This window comes from Saccostrea cucullata, unplaced genomic scaffold, assembly GCF_032062105.1.
Source record: "Saccostrea cucullata isolate Sc308-1 unplaced genomic scaffold, CSIRO_AGI_Scuc_v1 ctg603, whole genome shotgun sequence".
NCBI lineage: Eukaryota > Metazoa > Mollusca > Bivalvia > Ostreida > Ostreidae > Saccostrea > Saccostrea cuccullata.
Window position 1 is genome coordinate 31,676 of NW_026921972.1, and position 21,457 is coordinate 53,132.

The 21,457-nt window shown below is 34.4% G+C and overlaps 1 long non-coding RNA gene across 1 annotated transcript in view; it reads left to right on the plus strand.

Annotated features, from left to right (window-relative positions):
• The window catches only part of LOC134260989 (uncharacterized), a 35,716-nt gene extending 14,771 nt beyond the window's left edge, over nt 1–20,945 (plus strand). Inside the window, exons 3-4 of the long non-coding RNA XR_009990695.1 lie at nt 7,859–7,930; nt 19,494–20,945. This is a non-coding gene — a long non-coding RNA (uncharacterized LOC134260989). The remainder of the gene's footprint in view (nt 1–7,858; nt 7,931–19,493) is intronic.
• The last annotated feature ends 512 nt before the right edge of the window (nt 20,946–21,457 follow it).

Sequence of the window (21,457 nt, forward strand, 5' to 3'; positions counted from 1 at the left end):
AAGTTTATCTGAAATTCCATTATTATACTCCTTAATATATTTATCCATGACTCTCTTATATTCTTTACTCATAGTCTTTAGATTCTCCTTTGATTTAGTTGACTTTTCTTTATTATTTAAGCGTTTCGCCAAATGAAAATTTCTTCTAGCTGTGCGGCAGCTATTATTAAACCATGGTTTATTTTTGTTTTGTGACTTAAAGGGTGGGTGATTTCTTCGTCTTAAAGTCTTCCCCGCCGAATCTATAAATATGTTACAAACATCTTTAGTTATTTTATCTATATCATGTTGATTTACAGACTTCTCTTTTAATTTTTCAATACTTCCCAAAACGTCATTTAATGTGTCCTCACTAATATTATTCTCAAATTCAGTAGCCTTTGAAGGATCCCAGATGAATAGTTTTGATTCTACCTTTTCACATACTTGACTAGATGTTTGAATATCTTTAGATGTAAGGTTTAAAAGTTCGAAGGTTATTGGACAATGAACATCGGAATATAGATTACAATGATCATGTATGACAAATTCCTTAATTTGCCTTAATAAAAATGCATTACATATTACATAATCAACAGTACTACTATCTTTACAAGTTAACCTATTATTTCCTATTCGACCATTTACAAGAAAAAGGTTGTTATTTTTACATAATTCAATCAATTTGTATCCATAATTATTGCAAATATTATCACTATTCATTCTTTCCAGTGAAACGTTTGAATTCAACAATACATTAACTTCTTCTAAAGATTCTTGTGTTTCTTCGTCCAACATACCATGGTTTACAAAAAAGTCATCTAAGCATACAAAGTCTTTTAATTTACCTGTCCGTGCATTAAAGTCACCCAATAAACAGATATTTTCTGAATTTTTAGAAAAAAATAACAGTTCTCGTTCAATGTCAGTAAAACTATCAACTGATGTGTATCTAGTATTTTCTGGAGGTATATACGTAATTCCAAACAATATATTTGACTGTAAATGTACAACTTCTTTCGATAACTTAAACCAAAATACATATTCACAATTTGAGGTTATAACATCAACATATTTAACTAAATTTTCTCTCACTGCAAGGATAATTCCTCCTGATTTAACTTTTGCAATATTGAATCTATTTTTCATATATACAACGAACCCTGGTATATTTATGACATCAGTGTTATCCGTTTTTGTCTCGGTAAAACATAAAACATCGTATTTACAAACAAAATTTAAAAATTCAGGATAATTCAACTTTTTACGTAGTCCACAGACATTTAAAGATAAGAATGTCAATGCCTGTGCCGCCTGGTCCCCCTTGTGTCCCTACAGTCGGTCTGGCGTCGATCCGTAGCGTGGTCTTTTTGTCGACGGCGCGGCCTGTCGATCAGCTGGGGCTCCCGAGTTGATCGCGTTACTGTACGGTGGTCGTCCCTGTTGCATGGGTTGTCGAGCAGCTGGGGCTCCTGAGTTGGTCGCGTTACGGTACGTTGGTCGTTCCCGTTGCGTGGGCTGTCGATCTGCTGAGGCTCCCGAATTGATCGCGTTACTGTATGATTGCCGTTCCGGTTGGGTAGATGTGTCTCTGTTCAGATGATATAGTTCACCGTTAATATAAAGTTGATCTCTCACTAGCTTAACGCGCTTTCTGTCCATTTTTGCCTGCCTCATGATGGGATATAATTTCTTTCTGCGCTCCTCGATTTCCGGAGGGAACTGTTCATTGACCCATACGTTAGAGCCGTTAAGTTTCTGCGGGGCGCGTGTCCTTATTAATTCCCTCTCTTTAAAGTAGGTGAATTTGGCAACGATGTTTCTGGGATATTCGCGATATTCATTCCATTTTCCTACACGGTGAACTCTTTCAAATGAAATATCGTAGTGTAGTCGGAACTTCCTCCTGATGAATTCTTGTAACACGGCCTCTGTATCCTCTCCTTCTTCTTCATATATTCCCGTAAACACAAGATTATCCCTCATGGACCGGGCCTTCAAATCAGTGACACTTTCTTGCAGGTTTGCATTAATTTCTTTTAAATCAGTGAGCTCTTTCTGTATCTTCGAATCAGAGACTTTCTGTAGCTGCGTGCACTTATCGATATCGTTTCTGTTTGCTGTAACCCCACGTTTGTTTGCCTCCGCTGTCTCCCTGACAGTGTCAAAGACATTTCCAAGAGCATTCATATTACAGTCTATTTCTTTTAGGTCATTTCTTACTGTCTTAACGTCACTGTCGAGCATATTCACATGAGATTTCACAGAACTGACCACATTACTAAGTTCATTAAAACTTGCAATTTTCTTTTCAATTTCACTTAACCGAGTTTCAAGGCTGTCATTTTTAGCTTCAATATTTGAAAGTTTTGTATCCATGTGTGTTTGCATATGTGAAAGTTGCATTAACACATCGTGAATTGATTCCAGTGTAATACGTGTGCCACCACCGCCGTCATTATGTCCTCTACCTGCATCACCGTATATGACTGCATTACTTTCAGATACAATTTTGGCAGTGTCGGCAACAGACATACTGATATCACTTTGCATACACGAAACACAATAAAAGTTACACACGTGTAAATTGACATATGCAAGGCTATACAACAATGGCAATGGCTATGGCTGAACTGAGTAGGTACTCATCGAACTGTTCAACTTTTAATTTCTGCAAACAACCTCTAAATTATACTTAAAACGCACTGTAAACATAGGTCATCTTTTCAGAGTTCTTTAGGTACTTGACTATTGGACTTAGAAAGTTCTTAAATTATTAAAAGATGACAAAATTATGAATACACACCGGAGCCAATGTGAAACACAACCTACCGGTTCGGTGACCCTTGACATTCATCCAATTCATCCCATTCAAATGGCAGTTTGCGAAATGCCCATCTGAAAGAGGCCAGCTTCACTTGTGCCAACAAGGTGTGCAATTAAATCGAAAATTTTTATAGAAACTGAATCCCATTATGTGTGATTTACAGAACTTTTTTTTTTATGCTTGCATGCCTTCCTTTCTATCTTATCATTAATTTTGCGTTGTTTATCAGTGTTCGGCTTCTGAGGTTGATTCTGTTAACAAGCAATAAATGGGGAAATGGATCAATGGGGAAAAAATCTATCTGTTACGGTGACCTAGTTTCTGCAAGAGACCCCAATCAATGGAAGCTAAAGATATTATTAGATAGCTCTGAATTCTAACACAGATGGTAACAGTAAACAAGACAGCAGCTGAAAGGTGAAAAACAAAAGTTCCAGGATCAATATATACTTATTATGCAAATCACAATACTAGTTAGGACACATTTAAATGGTGCAATTATTTCACTCCATTACCCTGCCAATTCTGAGTTTATTGCTATTTAATTTTTTTGGGCCACAATGAGCAGTTTGTTGTTGGTGTCTTTTATAGAGAACTGGTTTAGGGTAAACAGAATGAGATACTGTTTCGATATACCGTAGATAATGGCTAGATTACAACATTTTGGTGTCATTTTTCAAGGTGTTAACTTGGCACACTTACAAAAGCAAAAAAAAAAAGGCAAACAAAATTTCCCAGATCAAAAAATAAGATTGATGCAAATTTGATCTACATAATGAAACACGTTTTTTAAAAAAAAAGGGGGGGATCCTTTTACATATAAGTGACCAATGCACTGTATCTATATTCATAATGCAGAATGACATTTAGTCTTGGACTCTTGGCTCAATATATGATGCATTGATAATCACTTTCATAGCCGTTAAATTTTGTTTGTTAAAAAAGGTTCCTCAGAGCAAAATTATTTTTAATCAACACATCTCTCTCTCTCTCTCTCTCTCTCTCTCTCTCTCTCTCTCTCACTCTCTCTCTAAAGGTGTTGCTATGTCAATTTGACCCAGTACAATGTCGACCCTATTGATTTTTCCTTTGCCAGTGAATATTGGCTGCTCAGTATAGCACTAATTATGCTGTGTATCTGTACTTAACTTTTCCATTTATTAATACACTTCTGTCTTGTTGAAGATTTTGCTACCACACAGTTCACAGTTTCTGCAATATCAGATAGTTCTGTACCTTTGGTGTGATGGAGAGGGTGGGGATGTCATGTTTAGGCACATATCTGAGAAACACATGGTTTTATATTGTTAGTCTATAATCATGATAAATGGTAGGACATTATGCTTCAGTTGCAGAAGCTAGTACTTAAAAAAAATAGAAGCATGATTTTGGGGTTTTGCTTTTTAAATATAAAGTCAACATTTTGTTGCTGGAGTGCTTCAAATAAAAAAAAATCATGGCCAGCACATTTGAGTTGCAAGATAAAAAACACTTGCAGGATTTCACATTAAATGAGACCCTTGTTTGCATTGACTGTTCTGCAGCTGTTTTAAGAGCAGTTTAAAACAGGATGATGCTAATTTTAGTTTGTGAACTTGAAATGACTTTAGTATCCAGAAGAAAGGCAAAAAAAAAACCCATTGCATAAACTAAGGGGATGTGGAGATTGTATTCTCCTTGAAACTGAGAAGAGGTTAAACAATTATTGTCTGACAATAGGTGATGGATAGCAGTAATGAGGGAACGCAGCAGAAGTGATTGGTCCCTATGTAAAGCTATAAACTTCCTATGGTGTTTACTCAAAAATTTGCCTTGTTTACTCTAAAAGCAATTTCTCTGTGACCACTTCGTTGTGTGGTTTTCTGGCTGAAATTATCTTCATCTTGTTTTTCCTCCCTGTTTTTACACTGATCCCCTGCCCTTTGGTCATTCTGCATGGACAATATTGAAGCAGCATGGTTTCTTAGCTGGTGGTCCATGAAGCCTTATCAGTTGGATCAAATGACCCTGCATTATCACACATTGCAAAGACAAGCTCATCAATTTTCTTTTGATGAACATAAGTCAGCAAGCTCATCTAATAATCCTCTAGCTTTGGTGAGAGGGCTCATTAAAGAGTGTCCCTCTCCAAACAGAAAGGTGGGAACGTGGCCCTGTGTTTACTTTGAAAGACTAACCATCTGCTATCGTAACTGTTAAGAGATGCAAATCTTGCATTGTTTATTTGGCTTTTTGAGTGGAATGTTTGCATTTATTATCAGAAAGTGTGCCGATTTTAGCAGAGTATACTAAAGTACACACCATTCCCCAGTACTGAGTGCACATGAAAATTAATCCACATTTTTTCCCCCTGCCTTTTAAATTGAAATCCTTCCTCTGAAATGAAGGGCATTGTGTTTTATATATCTTACAGTCTTAAGTGAATGTGAATAAAATTCTATAGATTCTAAATTTTTCTAGGCAATCCAAAAATTAATCAGTTTAAAGAATTTATGAAATGAAAAAGTCACATGAGTTTCATGTGATGCAATTAGTACAAAAAATTTTAAAAATTAATTTTGGTGAATGCAAGAAAGTTTTCTATAGCTCATCAGAACACATGTAGTGACTAATGAAGATGCACAGAGATGTTAATTATACAGCTTTTAGAAGTAGGTATTAATTATGCATCAAGTGATGAATACTAATTAGAGCTGTCTGCTGAAGTATCACTATATAGGGGTTTGATCCTCATCAAAGATAATATTCTCTGGGGAAAACTGAAACAATAAAGTGGAAATTATTCATAAATTTTGGTTAAAATAAGCCATAATGGATGGGAAAAGGTAATAATGATAAAATTAAAAAAAAATAGAAAAATGAGTTCTTGCATATGAAGAACATAAAGGAGAACAAATGTATTCTGTACATGATGCATTATTATTGGTTTGTGATATATAGGCCTCCATTTTTAGCTCACCTCAACGAAGTTGGGGGAGCTTATGTAATACCCTCGGCGTCGATGTCGGCGTCGGCGTCCCAGGTTAAGGTTAAGTTTTTTGTAGCAGTTTTCTTTTTAAGTACTTCTATGTCCTATATTGATTAGACATGCATGGAAGATGGTTCTAGTGTGTTTCATTGTACCAGTCAAAGTTTCAGATGCTGCAATTTTAGCAAAGGAATGACCAGGTTAATGTTTTTGGAGCAGGTTAACATTTTTGGTGCAGTTTTTGGTGTAGGTTTCATTTCCAAGTAACTATAAGCCCTATGTTAACCAAACTTGCATGGATGATACATCTAAGGATGCATACTACCGGGCTTGCTTCGGATGCTGAATCTGACCTACTTTTTCAGGTTGAGTGAACAGGTTAAAGTTTTTTGGTGCAGGTTTCATTTCCAAGTATCTGTAAGTCCTATATTGACCAAACTTGCATGGATGATACATCTAAGGATGGATACTACCAGGCTTGCTTCGGATGCTGAATCTGACCTACATTTTCCGGTTGAGTGAACAGGTTAAAGTTTTTGGTGCAGGTTTCATTTCCAAGTAACTATAAGCCCTATGTTGACCAAACTTGCATGGATGATACATCTAAGGATGGATACTACTGGGCTTGCTTCAGATGCTGAATCTAACCTACATTTTCCAGTTGAGTGAACAGGTTAAAGTGTTTGGAGCAGGTTTCATTTGCAAGTAACTTTAAGCCCTATGTTGACCAAACTTGCATGGATGATAAATCTAAGGATGCACACTACCGGGCTTGCTTCGGATGCTGAATCTGACCTACATTTTCCGGTTGAGTGAACAAGTAAAAGTTTTTGGTGCAGGTTTCATTTCCAAGTAACTATGAGTTCTTTAATGACCAATCTTGCATGGATGATACATCTTTGGATGCATACTACCAGGCTTGCTTCGGATGCTGAATCTGACCTACATTTTGTGGATGAGTGAAAATGTTAGTTTTTGATGTATGTTTCATTTCCAATTAACTATGACCCTTATAATGTGCAAACTTGCATGGACGATACATCTTAGGATGCACACTAAATATAAATGGACTTGCTTCGGATGCTGAATTCGACATATATATTTTTCAGATAATAGACCAGGTTAAAGTTATGGTTGCAGGTCTATTACCAAAAAGCTTTAAGGCTTTTATAACATTGTATAAACCAAACTTGCACAAATGTTGCATCAAGAGATGAAAACTCAAATTTGCTTTAGATGCTGAATTACATTTTCATGAAGAAGAACTACTTTAAATTTTTTATGTTGGTCTACTTCAAAGTATCAGATCAAAATTGCTTAGATATTTTCATTTTTGGAATGTACATTTTTTGTTGGTTAATTGTGTGACTTTGCCTTATTTAAAGACAACATTCGTTGAGGTGAGCTCTGTAATCTCTGATTACCTATGTTAAATAAGTCACTTTGCTCTAGGGGGAGTATTAATGCCAGGAATTAACAATGGGAGATGGAGAGATGCTAGGGTTAGGAGAGGTCAAGGACCCCAGAAAAGAAAGAACTATATATAGAAACATAGCACCAAAAGCATGCAAGGCCTTATTGCAATTTAAAATAATATTCTTCCTAGTAAACATGATAATGAGTAGTAAATTAACCCTTAAGATGTAAACTGTATTAAAAATAAGTAGCTTTTGATCTTCAGAAGTTATATTTTGGAGGTAATTAGGACAAGGCAGCTAGATGTGGGGTCTCTTTTATGTGCTGTAATAGGTGTATCCATCTGTTCTTAACAGTTTTATATGATGTAATAACATTTTAAATCTGACTTCATTTTCACTTATTAATAAGGGATTGATGGTAAGGAGAAGACTTTATAAAGGGGGTCACAAAAAAATGCCCATTGTAAGATAATATTTTTTTTTCAAAACATGCCCATGGGGGATAAGATGGAGCTGCAGTGGTTGATCAAAGTGTTACATAGGTATTTAAAGGGAAAAATGTATGTTGCCTTGACGAAGAACAAAATAACTCAGGTAAGTATTGTGGCCAATGGGCCTTGTGTTTATATGGGAAAAAAATTACATACTTCTTCTTTTAAATTTCAGACCAACTGCACTTTATTTGGATAGTTGGACAAGGCCATCTATAGATTGTTGGGTCATTGATCAAAGGTCAAGGTAAGGATCAGACTCATTGAAGTGAACTGCAATGCAGATTTATTTATTTTTGTATTATAATAATTCAGTATCTTGAATATCATTTAAGGTGCCTGCATGAAATATAGGAGCCCTATGTAATCTGCATGAGCTGTCTGTCCATCTTTTGGTGTGTTTTTAGCTCTACTGGTCAGAGACCAGAAGAGCTTATGCGATAGTAATGCGTCCGGCGTCCGTCCGTCTGTCCGTCTGTCTGTCTAGCTGTCTGTTTGTCTGTAAACAATTTTTCAAAATGCTACTCCTTTTACAGTTTTGATCTGATTTCAATATAACTTGGCACACAAGTAGACTACACTAAGATACATAATTCTGTATATCGGTTTTTGATTTCGCTGAACGGTGGTGCCGTGGTAACTAAAAATAGAAATTTCTGTGAAATTCTTTCAAAATGCTACTCCTCCTACAGTTTTAGTCTGATTTCAATATAACTTGGCACACAAGTAGACTACAGTAAGATACATAATTCTGTGTATCGGTTTTTGATTTCGATGAACGTTGTTGCCGTGGTTACTAAAAATAGAAATTTCTGTGAAATTCTTTCAAAATGCTACTCCTCCTACAGTTTTGGTCTGATTTCAATATAACTTGGCACACAAGTAGACTACACTAAGATACATAATTCTGTGTATTGGTTTTTGATTTTGATAAATGGTGTTGCCGTGGTAACTAAAAATAGAAATTTCTGTGAAATTCCTTTAAAATGCTACTCCTCCTACAGTTTTGGTCTGATTTCAATTTAACTTGGCACACAAGTAGACTACACTAAGATACATAATTCTCTCTATCGGTTTTTGATTTCGATAAACGGTGTTGCCGTGGTTACTAAAAATAGAAATTTCTGTGAAATTCTTTCAAAATGCTACTCCTCCTACAGTTTTGGTCTGATTTCAATATAACTTGGCACACAAGAAGACTACACTAAGATACATAATTCTGTTTATCAGTTTTTCATTTGATGAACGTTGTTGTGGTGGTTACTAAAAATAGAAATTTCTGTGAAATTCCTTTAAAATGCTACTCCTCCTACAGTTTTGGTCTGATTTCAATATAACTTTGCACACTAGCAGACTTACACTAAGATAAAATTCTGTGTATCGGTTTTTGATTTCGATGAACGTTGTTGCTGTGGTTACTAAAAATAGAAATTTCTGTGAAATTCTTTGAAAATGCTACTCCTCCTACAGTTTTGGTCTGATTTCAATATAACTTGGCACACAAGTAGACTACACTAAGATACATAATTCTGTTTATCAGCTTTTGATTTCAATAAACGGTTTTGCCGTGGTAACTAAAAATAGAAATTTCTGTGAAATTCTTTTAAAATGCTACTCCTCCTACAGTTTTGGTCTGATTTCAATATAACTTCGCAAACTTGTAGACTACACTAAGAACATAAAGAGACTTTATCAAGGATCATTATTCTATCTATTGCTGTTGTTAAGTTTCAATTCCCAACTGCTGAAGTACTTTTCTCTTCCTTTGCTATAAGTACAAACCAGTAGAGCTTCAGGTCCCGACAGACTTCTGGTTCCATCTTGACCTTTTTGGCTCTTTCAGTCAAAAGTCAAGGTAAAAAAAATATCTATTTCTCAGTGACTAAAAAATTCAGTGTATTCTTCATGCAAGCTAAAGCAAGCTAATTCAGAGAATCCCCCCCCAGCTTAAAGAAAAAAAAGAACAGCATGCACTGGTCTAGAGGTACGGTCAAAGGAGGGACACTTTCAAAGAAAGGTTTAATAGAGGAGGCATGGGGAGTTATGGTATGGAATAAAATTTCAGTGCAAAAGCTGCTTGAAATAACCAGGAAATGAAAGTTTTACACACTGAATGTATAATAATGACCTGTTCTTTGCCCTTAAAATAAATAGAGACCTAGCTTCCTTGACCATAGGGAGTTTGGTATAAAATTTCATCGCAAAATCTCAAAGGCTGCTCAAGATATTGTGTGGGAAGGAAAGTGTTGAAAACGGAATATATGAAATGTGATCTTGACCTTTGACCTGTGTAAAATTTCATTGCAAAAGCTGTGTTCAAAGTTTCTTTAGAAATCGCCTTGAAATGAAATGAAAATATATGAATTTAAGACCTTCACCTTTTGACCTCAAAATCAGTAGGGGTCTTCTTCAGGGCATAGGGAGTTGTTATGTTAACTTTCATTGCAAAATTTGAGCTCAAAAGCTTGTAATCACCAGGAAATGAAAATTTTTACACACAGTGAGAATTATGAATTTAGGATATGACCTTTGACCTTTTAACCTTCAAATAAATAGGGGTCTTCCTAGTAAGAAATTGTGTAATTATATTTCACTGCAAAAGCTGAAAGGCTTCTTGAGATATTGTGCAGAAATAAAATGTTGAAACAGACAGAAGTTATGAATTTATATCTTTAACCTTTGCCCTTAAAATCAACAGGGGTCTTCTTCAGGCCACAGGGAGTTGATATGTAAAATTTCATTGCAAAAACTCAAAAGTTTCTCAAGACATTACATGGAAATGGAAATGAAAGTATTACAGAGAAAAACAGACAGAAGAACAGACTCAAATCATGGATATTAATATGAAGCACACTATAAGGCCCTAGATTGAATAGTGTACATTTTTTACTATGTATTTATAAGAAAAAGTAAGATACAACTGCACTATATATATATTTTTTTACTTATCTATGATTTATTTAACCTAGTTAAAAACTGCAATATGACCATTTCACACAATTGATTTTACAGTCAAATCTGATTATCTTGAGCTTGGATAGAGGAATATGCCAGATATCCGAGGATTCAAGATGTCAAGAGTTAAATGCTTTAATAAATTGTTGTTACTTCTAAATCACTTTGACATATCCATAGTTATTAGTGTTTGAGAAACCCAAGGTCAGCTGTATATGTGCCTCTTTAGTTCCTTGTGGGTTTCCTTGATAGTTTTAACTGTCATATTATTACAAAATATTTCAGTATTTGTGATACTTCTAAAGGAAATGATGTTTCTTGAAGTAATTCTACAGATCATAAACCAGGATTGGAAATTGGACTTTCCAGCATATAAATCGGAAAAGGCATGGTTTTAACTGACTAGGTGTTCTATTGATTTCAAATATTTCTAAGGGGAATAAAAAAAAAAATTTGATGATTTCTACCTTAGGCAGTATGTTTATTTTGTTTTTCTAATGTAAATGGATCTCCTCCAGTGAAATTTCATTAAATCATATTAATTATTCATCAGTTATTCTTATCTCTCCAAGTTGAAATAACTGATTGCGGTACATCAAAGTTCAGTGCTTTATAGCACAGGAGGACAGGTTAGATTCAGGTCTGTAATGTTGTTGGGTTTCAATTAATATTTATTTTTTTTTACGAGAGGAGGGAATTTCTATTCATGGCTCATAAATCAGGAAATATAAAGGGTCGATTGGAGTGATAAAAAAAATGAAGATTTACAGTTCAACTTCACTGGACTCACACATGTTGCGTTTCCTGGCAATGTTTTGATTTGCTGCTTTGTCCTCATGCAGATTTCTGGTTTTGCACGAGTAGGCATCTCATCCTTCCTTTCTTTACTTGAATAAAAAATAAATAATGGAAGTCCATTGATGTATACATGCATGTGGTACTGGTGCATACTTTCTACAGCTTTTGGTGATTTGCAATGATAGTATTTAAACTTAACGAAGGCCAAAGGTTAATAAAGTCATAAAATGTGGCTCAAGGGACCTTTAAATAATTGTGATATTTTGTTTTTTAAAATTAACCTTTTCTCAGAAGTTGATGTTATTTTTATACCATATTGAAAAGAACAGGAAAAATTATTTACATATGACACATATTTTATTACCGGTATGCATTTGATGACTACCAAAATGACAACACAATTTATACATACTAAACTTTCACTTGAGTTAAAGGACATAATAAGCCAACATACATAGAAAGGGTTAGTGTCCTCTTGGCATGAAGAGTGCAGAGTTTTTTTATATAATGGCCACACAGGCTCCTATGCATCTGTTACTTACAAATCATCCTGAGGAGGCAATAGAATTTGACAGAATTAAAGCTCTTGTCATTTTCTGGATTACTTGAGTGTTACCAAATGGACCATGTAAAATGAGGAGCCTAGCAGAACTGCATAACTGCCCTGATCATTAGCTGGGGCTTGTTAAAGAATACATTCTACACAATTTCATTAGGACTTGTCGTTGTGTTCCTTCCGTAAATATATCACAGTTGGCAGACAACAATTTTGTCATGGTCAATAAAGATTTTGACATTGCCAGATCCATTACTAAATTATACGTCAGCTTGGCATTCTTTTAGCTCAGGGTATACATGGATTTTAGCTTTTCCACTTCTAGATCCAGTTTGATATTGATGAACAGAAGTAATTAGTCTAGTGATAATAAATTTTGTAATTTGATGTATACACATAGAAGTAGACATTTTATCAAGGAGAGAGAAATGAACATTCAACAAAAGCAATAAACATTTGAACAACTTCACTTAAAATTTCTTGCAATGCAATTTCAAGTTTGACTTGTATGCAAAAAGCTATTCAAAGAAGAAATATTGTCTGCATCCATAACCGTAAAATAAATAAATGTCATGTTCTTTTTGAGGATTCTGCCATTTTATAGCCTAACTAATGGCGTTGAGTTGATTAGTGCAATTCTGTAATGTAGAATGAAATTAATGGACAGTCCTTCCAGTTAACACAAATTCTGATTTAAATCTTCAATCTGAATCATGTTCCCCCCATTATAACTACGGTTCTGGATAGTGAACAGATGAAAGGGAACATCCTCTAACTCGATTACTCTGGTACTGCCAAACAGATTCAACTGACCAAAACCAGGCTTGATCCAATAAAGTCCAGGAAACGCCCGGTGCTTGTGTCCAGATATCGAATTATGTGTCTTTTAACACAAAGATAGGACCCTGTGAAACATAATTACATGGCTATAATGTATGGGAGTGATAACCATGTGAGCTTTAACTGTAGAATCCTTTCTTGTCCTTGGTAGGACTAGATCAAGATACAGAGGATGTCAACCATATTTATACTGAAATCAGTCATCTGCACATATGAACTTCTTTTATCTGTTTTTCTATTTTTAGAAGAAGAAGTGGACAGTGGCAAAATGATTCTGAATAATAAAACTTTTTGTATTTGTACTTCATTTTATAATAGGGACCATGATAAATATGGAAGATTCTTTATCAATTATTTAAGGAATGTTTTTAAGTTTTGTGTGAGTTATTGGTGTGTGAATCACACAGACTTGTCATGTAGGCATATTTCAAAAAGCAGGCTAGCGCTTCATGAAAAATATGCCTATGTGCAAGTCTGTGTGATTCACACACCAATAGTTCACACTAAACTGAAAAACATTCCTTATATTTACATTTTACATGTTTAGAGGCAACTAAAATATACTCAATATTTGAATTTCCTCGCTGTCCTATTTCGCACATTTTTACTAACGTCGCTGCAGCCTCATTGTGACGTCACGTTAACGTACGTTTCTCCGTGTATATTTCTATGCGTGAGTATGCATAAAAATGACTTTCAAATCAATTTCACAGTTGGCTTAGTAGAAAAACACAGCCAATGTAAATACAAATGAATGAAGAAAAAATCCCTGCAGGACAATACTAGTTGAAAATGTAGTTTTCTCTCCTATACAGGTCCTGGGTTTGAAATATTGTCTGCATTGTTGCATTTCTTAAAAAGCTTTTGATACTTGGAATTGAAGAATAATGTGAGTATAAGAGGTGTCATGGTCACCTTAGCCTGCATGTGCAGACTTTCTCCATCTGCCACAAATACTTAAAATTGAGAAAGTACAACTTTAGTGGAAAAAAAAGGAGAAAGTAGGACTATTACGAGTTACGTGAAGAATCAGCCTCTCACAATAGAACAAGGGGCCTTTTAAAATTTACAAAAAAAAATATGATGAAGACCAAAAACTTTTATTAATTGTAAAATTTAGCAGAATCTATGAATCCATTTGAAATTGCTAGCATAAAAACATCTTGATAATTTCTTTTTAAAAAGATTAAAACCATTTTCAAATAAATATGAAATAGAAAGTAATAAGCAGAATTAAATTTTGGTCTTAGTGTTATTTTTGTAAAACTGGCCCCTGGACTTGAAGTCCTAGAGAGTTTCCAAGGACAATCAGAGGTCAGGATACTGATATGGATATTTAAGTGGCATAATATTAGAGTAAATTAGGTTGATGTACGTGCTGTATTTTTTTTTTTCAAAGAATAATTGATGGAAACATGAACTGATTGATTGTTTTATGATCGAAACATTTCATAATCAAGTTTTGGGAGTGAAAGACTGCAATTGAAATTTGATTTAAGAACTCATGTAAAATCCAAGTAATTACTTGTTCCATTGATTTTAGTTCAGTTGTATTTGCTGAAAAGTGGAATTGATGAAGTAAATGATGTGTGAAACCATATATTTGAGTTATTAATTGATATAATGAGAATGTTTAATGTCTCGATCTGTTTGTCAATCCCTCTTAAAATTCATGCATTCAGGAAAAATTGATGATAAGGTGGCAAATCCAGTTAACTAATTATTCATGATAGTGGGCGATCAATTTTTCATAGAAATGGATATGGAGCTTATACTTCTCAAATTTTCACGGTATTTTTTGCACACCTTGATGAGAAGTGATGTAAGTTGAGCTTCATTCTCTATATGCACAGTTTGTAACGATGTCATTTTTATAGGAATAAAGAGCATTTCACCATCCTGGTTTCACTTAATTGCATACAGTCAAACATTTTCTCAAACATCATTGGGACTGAGAAAGAAAGCTTCAAGATATATATAATGATTCAAGACACCGAGGACAAAATACTTGAAGAATAGGTGACTTGGGCTTTCAAATCACTTTGAAATAACCATGGTATTCAAGACATCAGTTTTTGGATGATTTTGAAGTCAACTTTATTCCTCCCTCCTGGATCTTTTTAAACGTGAAGGATGGACAATTGGTTCACAAAAAATTCTTATCTAGCTCACAGTAAACATAATGGTGCATGTGCTAGGATTGGACATTCAGATGAATAGTTATAATCAATAAATATAGGTGAACAAAGGTTCTACATTCATTCCATTATGTGGGAGAATTTCTGTAAAGAATTGGGAAATGTATAATTTATTACATGTATTGCAAGTAGGTGTTGATTAGGAAAAGTCAAGGTTCTAAAAGTTCTTTCCACCCAGTCTGTACACTCCATAAAAGGACAGAAATGGGAGTCAAAAAAGAGAATCGGCAGTATAACTTTGATCTTTTTCTAAATACAGGTGCCTTAATTTCCCATCCTTTTGAGTAGATCTGCTGACATGACAGATTTCCCTAATGCTTTCAAAAATTTCTTCATTTGTAAATTGAAAAATATAGCATTAATGTACAAATGATTTGAAATTGAGATGATGTGTGTGATCTTATTTTTAATTATCTAAAAGAATAGGTGAGTGTTGGCTTGGTGTAAAATGGGGAGGATGGAGGCTCCAAGATGGAGTGTCACAGAGTGCAAGGGATGGAACCTATTGTGTCTTATTTATTAGATCTGTCATTTCAATTTCTCAGTGATAGAGAATTTTTATTTTCTGGAATGGGAAGAAAGATACAGTTATTGAGGACATAGACATCTACAGAACGTATATGTAAAACAGTCTCTGACGTGTATACACGTAGAAAGCTAAATTGACCGGAGAAAGAATAGCCAGATAACAATCTCATTGTTAATTCTGTTTTGTGAAAAAAGATTAAATATATTTGGCTTTCTATTTTGGGCTTGAATAGAAACTAGACAGTAACACAGGTATTTAATTGGAAAATAAACAAACATACATCAGCTATTTTCTGGTAATGACAGTAGGTTTTGTTAACAGCACAATGGCAGAGCTTTAAAATTTTCTCGGTAAAGACACCCCCAGCTATGTCAGATCTTGATGTTTGGAGATGTGAAACACCGTAAATGCAAAAAAATCGGAGAGAAAACTCAAATCTATCTAGATTAAGTTTCAGCAAAAAGACAGTAATTATGGCTTTGCTGGCAAGGCAGAGAGCAGAAGAAGAGTGCTCGCTATGTAAAAGCTGTTTTAAATTAATGTTGAAACCCTCATCTGCAGGAGAAAATTTTGTTTGAAAAATGTATGCGGTAACAAAATGACAGGCGGTAATAAAAAGAAGATGGATAAAAATCGTTTAAAGCAGTAGAACTTTTTTTTTGCAAGGGGGACCATCTGTAAATGAAACATAAGTATATGATCCAACAAGATAAAGACTTAATTGCTGCAATGTAAATAGGATGATCAGTTTTCAATGAAACAAGAAACTGCATCAATGCTTATAAATTTGTTTAACAATACACACACATTCTCTCTCTCTCTCTCTCTCTCTCTCTCTCTCTCTCTCTCTCTCTCTCTCTCTCTCTCTCTCTCTCTCTCTCAGAGAAGGGGGAGGGGGAGATTAATTCTAAAAGGAAACAGTAGAAGTACCTGTATAACCTTGAGATTTCACATGGCAATGACTTTTTGGAGAGGTAATGACAGATCACTGCATAAATTGAATGAGTTTGATTTGTCATTGCTCCTTGCAAATTTCATAACTATTTTTAATTGGAAAGACAAATCAAGGGTAACAAGCTGAATAAGAATGGGACCACTAATTATATACAAACTAGAGATACTGTGAGCACTGAGGTCGCTAAATGATACCCCCCGCCTCCCATATGATTATAATGGCAAAATCCATGTTTTGCTTTGGGAAACCCGAAATAAGTGTCAGATCAGTAAGTAAAATAGGAGGTGCACAATGGCAATATGTAACAAAGTTTCTTTGAAAGTCTCTTAAAATTTCATTCAGCGGTATAAGAGGAGTTGCGAAAAGAGATAGGTACCCCAAAGCGTAACAGACTGACGGACATACAGACAGACGGAAGTACAGCTAGACGGAGATACAGACGGATGGACACCCCTATCACTATATACCTTCCCACTTTTCAAGCGGGGGAGGGGAGGGGGTTATGATTAAGCAGTTCTACTTTACATTTCATCAGTTTGAAGATGTGGATGTCATCTATTCTAGACTCAAAAAAATAAGTTTATAATTTTAAAAAGTGCATGAACCTGAAATATTTTTTATTTATACCATAGAATATGTGACATGAACCTTAATATTAATTTATACTCTGTAAATATACTACAAAGATCAGATTCAACACCTAGAATTTGAAGCTGATCAAAATTCCCATTGCCAGAGCTGTTCAGTGACTTGTATGACGTATGCAGCATTATTTATTGCTAATTATTTCCTTTCAGAATTTTTAAAAAGAAAATAATACTTCAGAAATGCTGAAACATTAAATCTAAAAAAAATTTCTATAACTGGAACATATATCTCTGGGAAGAATTTATTGTGGAAAAAAGAGAAAAATTCACAGTTGTCTTTAGGTATATCTTGTTTCCTTCAAAAGGTGCTGACAGTAAATCCTATAAACTGCAGCTGAGATTACGACAATCTTGTCACGGCCATGATGTATGTCAGATATTTTGTAGAATCGGTGACAGTGTGCTTCTAAGGGATTGTGACAAAGCTTATATAGACAGAATTCATTCCTCTATTCTGTTCTGATACTGAATTCTTCAACGTAAGACCATGGATCACAAAGGTTTATGAAAGATTTATGATTTCTGAGTTTAAAAGCAGCAACACCTAACCAGAAAAAATTTAGAAATTCTTTATTCCGTTTGATGTAGGAACAGTACACATATGTTCCATCATTTCTTCTGAACTGTCTTATGAATGGTATAACTCTGCTGACCTTTTCAAGTATCTGTTATTTATAGGACAGACTAGATAGGACTAGTTTTGTGTTCTAACAGAAATTCAGTGCATCTTTATAAAATCTCTCCTGCTGTGTCCTCTTCACCTTGAGTAAATCTACTGGATTGTAAGAATATTAGAGTCAAAGATTTCCCTTATTATTTCATAAAAGACAATTTAAGCACCCTCTAATTTACACAGCACACTAAAGAGTTCTGATTGAATAAGGTTATTTCATGCAGTTAGAGTGTTCTGCCCTTTGATCTAAGCTGAAGTCTACAGTAAGGCTGTGTATAAAATGACAAAAATCATCATATTTCAGAAAAATATAGCAGTATTTCACGTGTTTTATGTAGATCTCATTCTGTTGAGCTTTATTGTGTAGTTATACTCTATTACAGATTGCAACCCAAAATTCTTTTCATATTAAACTTGGAATTCTGACTTGAAGCTTGCTTGTGAATTGAAAGATGTGGCATCTAATGGCAAGGCTGTCCCTAAAAATTGAAATAGATGGGAATATTTTGGAAAATAGAAGGGAATCTGGACATTGGGGGTTTAGAAGGAATACCTAAAAAATAAAACCAGGGATTACATTATATAGGCAGGGAAATTCCACGGCCCATGGGTCCAAGGAACAACCCTGAATGGGAAAGGACTTTTCATTCTGATGAAGAAAGAGTGGTTAGAAGTTAGAGACTGGTGTTAGAATGCTTTAGGCTTGAGATTCCTGCTCTTTTGAGATCATCTGTTAATTCTCCTGACCACTTTTATGAGAATTTTACTGCAGCTTTGTAATATGATTATTATCATACAACCTTTATAGCTTGCTGCAAGCATTGGCATTGATGTCGTTTAGTTATTCATATGAATTTCCTTCATTATTTTACTATGCGAGAGTAAATAAATGTTTTAAGCAAAGAGCAACTGTAGACATTGAAGAACTCATTTGGGGGGGGGGGGGGTCAAAGACTTCTAGAAGACCAGAAAAGATTGGAGTCATCAACAGTTATGTATATCAATTGTTGAAACCCAAAGATAGCTAGGTCACAGAGACCTTGTTATGGAATTTAATATTTTACATCATGTTCCCTTACTGTACTTGCATGAGAAATGAGAGCTAGTTGAAAATAATCTTGTCAGGAAGTTGTAAGTCAAGACAATAACAATCAGTAGGTAGCTCTGATTTATATAATGAATTATGTGCTTGTTGGCCTTGAGTACTCAGATTTTGTAATTTAAGATGTAATGTAGAGAACCACTATAGCGAGTTGAATTTACAAATATCACCTGGCTTTGTAGCTATTCTTTAAAAAAAATCATATTCATCTATCATATACTGTATGTGTAGTTAAAAAAAAAAAAGGCTCAATATTTAGGGGCCTTGGAGCAAACATTGATGTGCTAATTCATGAATATTGCAAAAAAACCCTAAAATTAATACAATGTACGATGGGGAAGTGTAAAGCACTAGTTCGTGAATACACCATCAACTCAATACCTGGTGTTTGAATACACCAATTTATGCCTATGATGTCGTTTTCCTTGGAAAAGAATTGACAATTTTCAAAATGTAATTAATATGTTGTTTATTTTTAATTATGAATGAGAATTATAACTGTTTGAACATATGAATGAATATACCTTTTTAATATTTTGTTCAATATATTTTTTCAGATGAAGTCAGCTGATGGTTTCGCTGCAGGTGCTCCTTCTGGTTTCTGCTGAATCTGCTGCTACAATATGTTTTACAGACTCTATATAAGCCTCAAACTTATAAAAGCTGGTAAACTGTAAACATTCCTGTTTCATTTCCTGGTGAAAATGTGTTAAAGATGTGTTTATATATATTCATTTGTACTTCTAAGTTTTTTTAGACATTGTATGAACCTGTTGTATGTTAAAATGAATGTGTTTTATTTTTATTACACAAACTTCCAATCATATTTTCTGCATCTTTATTAATTTTGTCAGCTGTTTTAACAGGTTACCAGGCAGTATACATTTAATGCTATACATGTATGTAAATTTTCGCTGTTACCAATTGTCAGTGCAAGTGCACAAGAAAATATATACATATTATACATTTATAGCTGTCCTACATAAATAATCTGCTCATTTCATTTTCCACATTCATGGTTATGTTAAACCCTGATCAGTTCTTATGTAATGATTTATTAACCAAGTCCCTCAGCTAAGTAACATTTAGAATTACGCTTAGTAGAACAGATATCTATAGTCCAACATAATTAGTCCCAATCTATGACTGTGTCTAGATCATTATCAAAGACTTGTTTGTTCATTATGGGTCTGCCAGAATTAGGTACGGGGCCCTGTGATGTGTTAATTATTGGAATAAAAGGCATGCTGGTGTAAAAAGTGTGCACATAGAGCATTTGATGTTTATGATTTTGTACATATGTGTGTATTGCAAAATTGGTGTTATGTTTGAAGTATGTGTGCCACTTTGTTTGAAATTGAATGAATGTGCTTTAATGACTTCCTTATTATTAGATGTATTGAAGTGGTTAGTTGTTCCTGTTATAAGCTTTTTATCTGACCTTGCATTAATTATTTTATTTTATACAGAATTTGGAGAAAAAAAATATATGCAAGAAAATTATTTACATCTTTGTTCTTGATTAAGAAGTAGGACAGTTTGTAGAAAGAATGTGTGTGTGATTTAGTATTATTTTTTCGCCTCTGTCAGCAAGAAATTGAGTAACATTGTAAGTAGATTACACCATTAGGTAATAGAAATCCCTAATGTTGTGTTAAAGGGATTGCACTCTATGACTGGATTTTACATAGATATTATAGAGCCCTAGTGACAAATTGTGTATTAAAATCAGCTGATTTCTGTCAGGTAACAGATGCATAGGCTTGTATTTCAGTACAGGTTATTTGATTTTGCTGACCAAATACGAAACGGTTAATACATCCTCAATTGAAATATTTTTATGTATAATTACATGTACAAGCATCCATGCAGGGTGAGGTTGTGTATTACACTAGCTGGTGTCATGCCACAGTTTATTTATTAATCCTGGACTGTTATGTTTAGGTAGACGTACACATGACATTTCCTTGATGTGAGCTGTTACAGTATCTGCTTGTTTGACATATCATTTATATGCTGCCTCCATTAATAACACAGCTAGTTAACCGTTGTTCTATGATTTATTGTGACGAAACATAACGAAACGAAACGAAACGAAACGGTGAAAAGATTGTGGGCAGAGTAAACAACTGTAATAACAGTATGACTGTACATGTACTGAGTAAGGCGACGAGTGCCAGAAAAATCTCGTGCAACACGCACGGAAATAACAATTACAAAACAAAAAAGAAAACCAAGGCATGCCGGAAGAAAAAATTCCGGACTACAAGACGGCACACTCCTCGCCTGATATTAACAATATCATCAAATTTCAAAAAAGATATTTAAGATAATGTAAACATGTAATAAATTAAATTACAGTCCATTTACAGTCTCTTGTATTATCTGTTGCACTGAATGACAGAAATGTTCACTGTTCCACAAGAACGATAAGTTCTGTAACCGGACGCACATAAGTTTTAGGTTCACCATTCGCGATTATACGAATTATCACTTTACGCACTAAATCATCATCACTTGG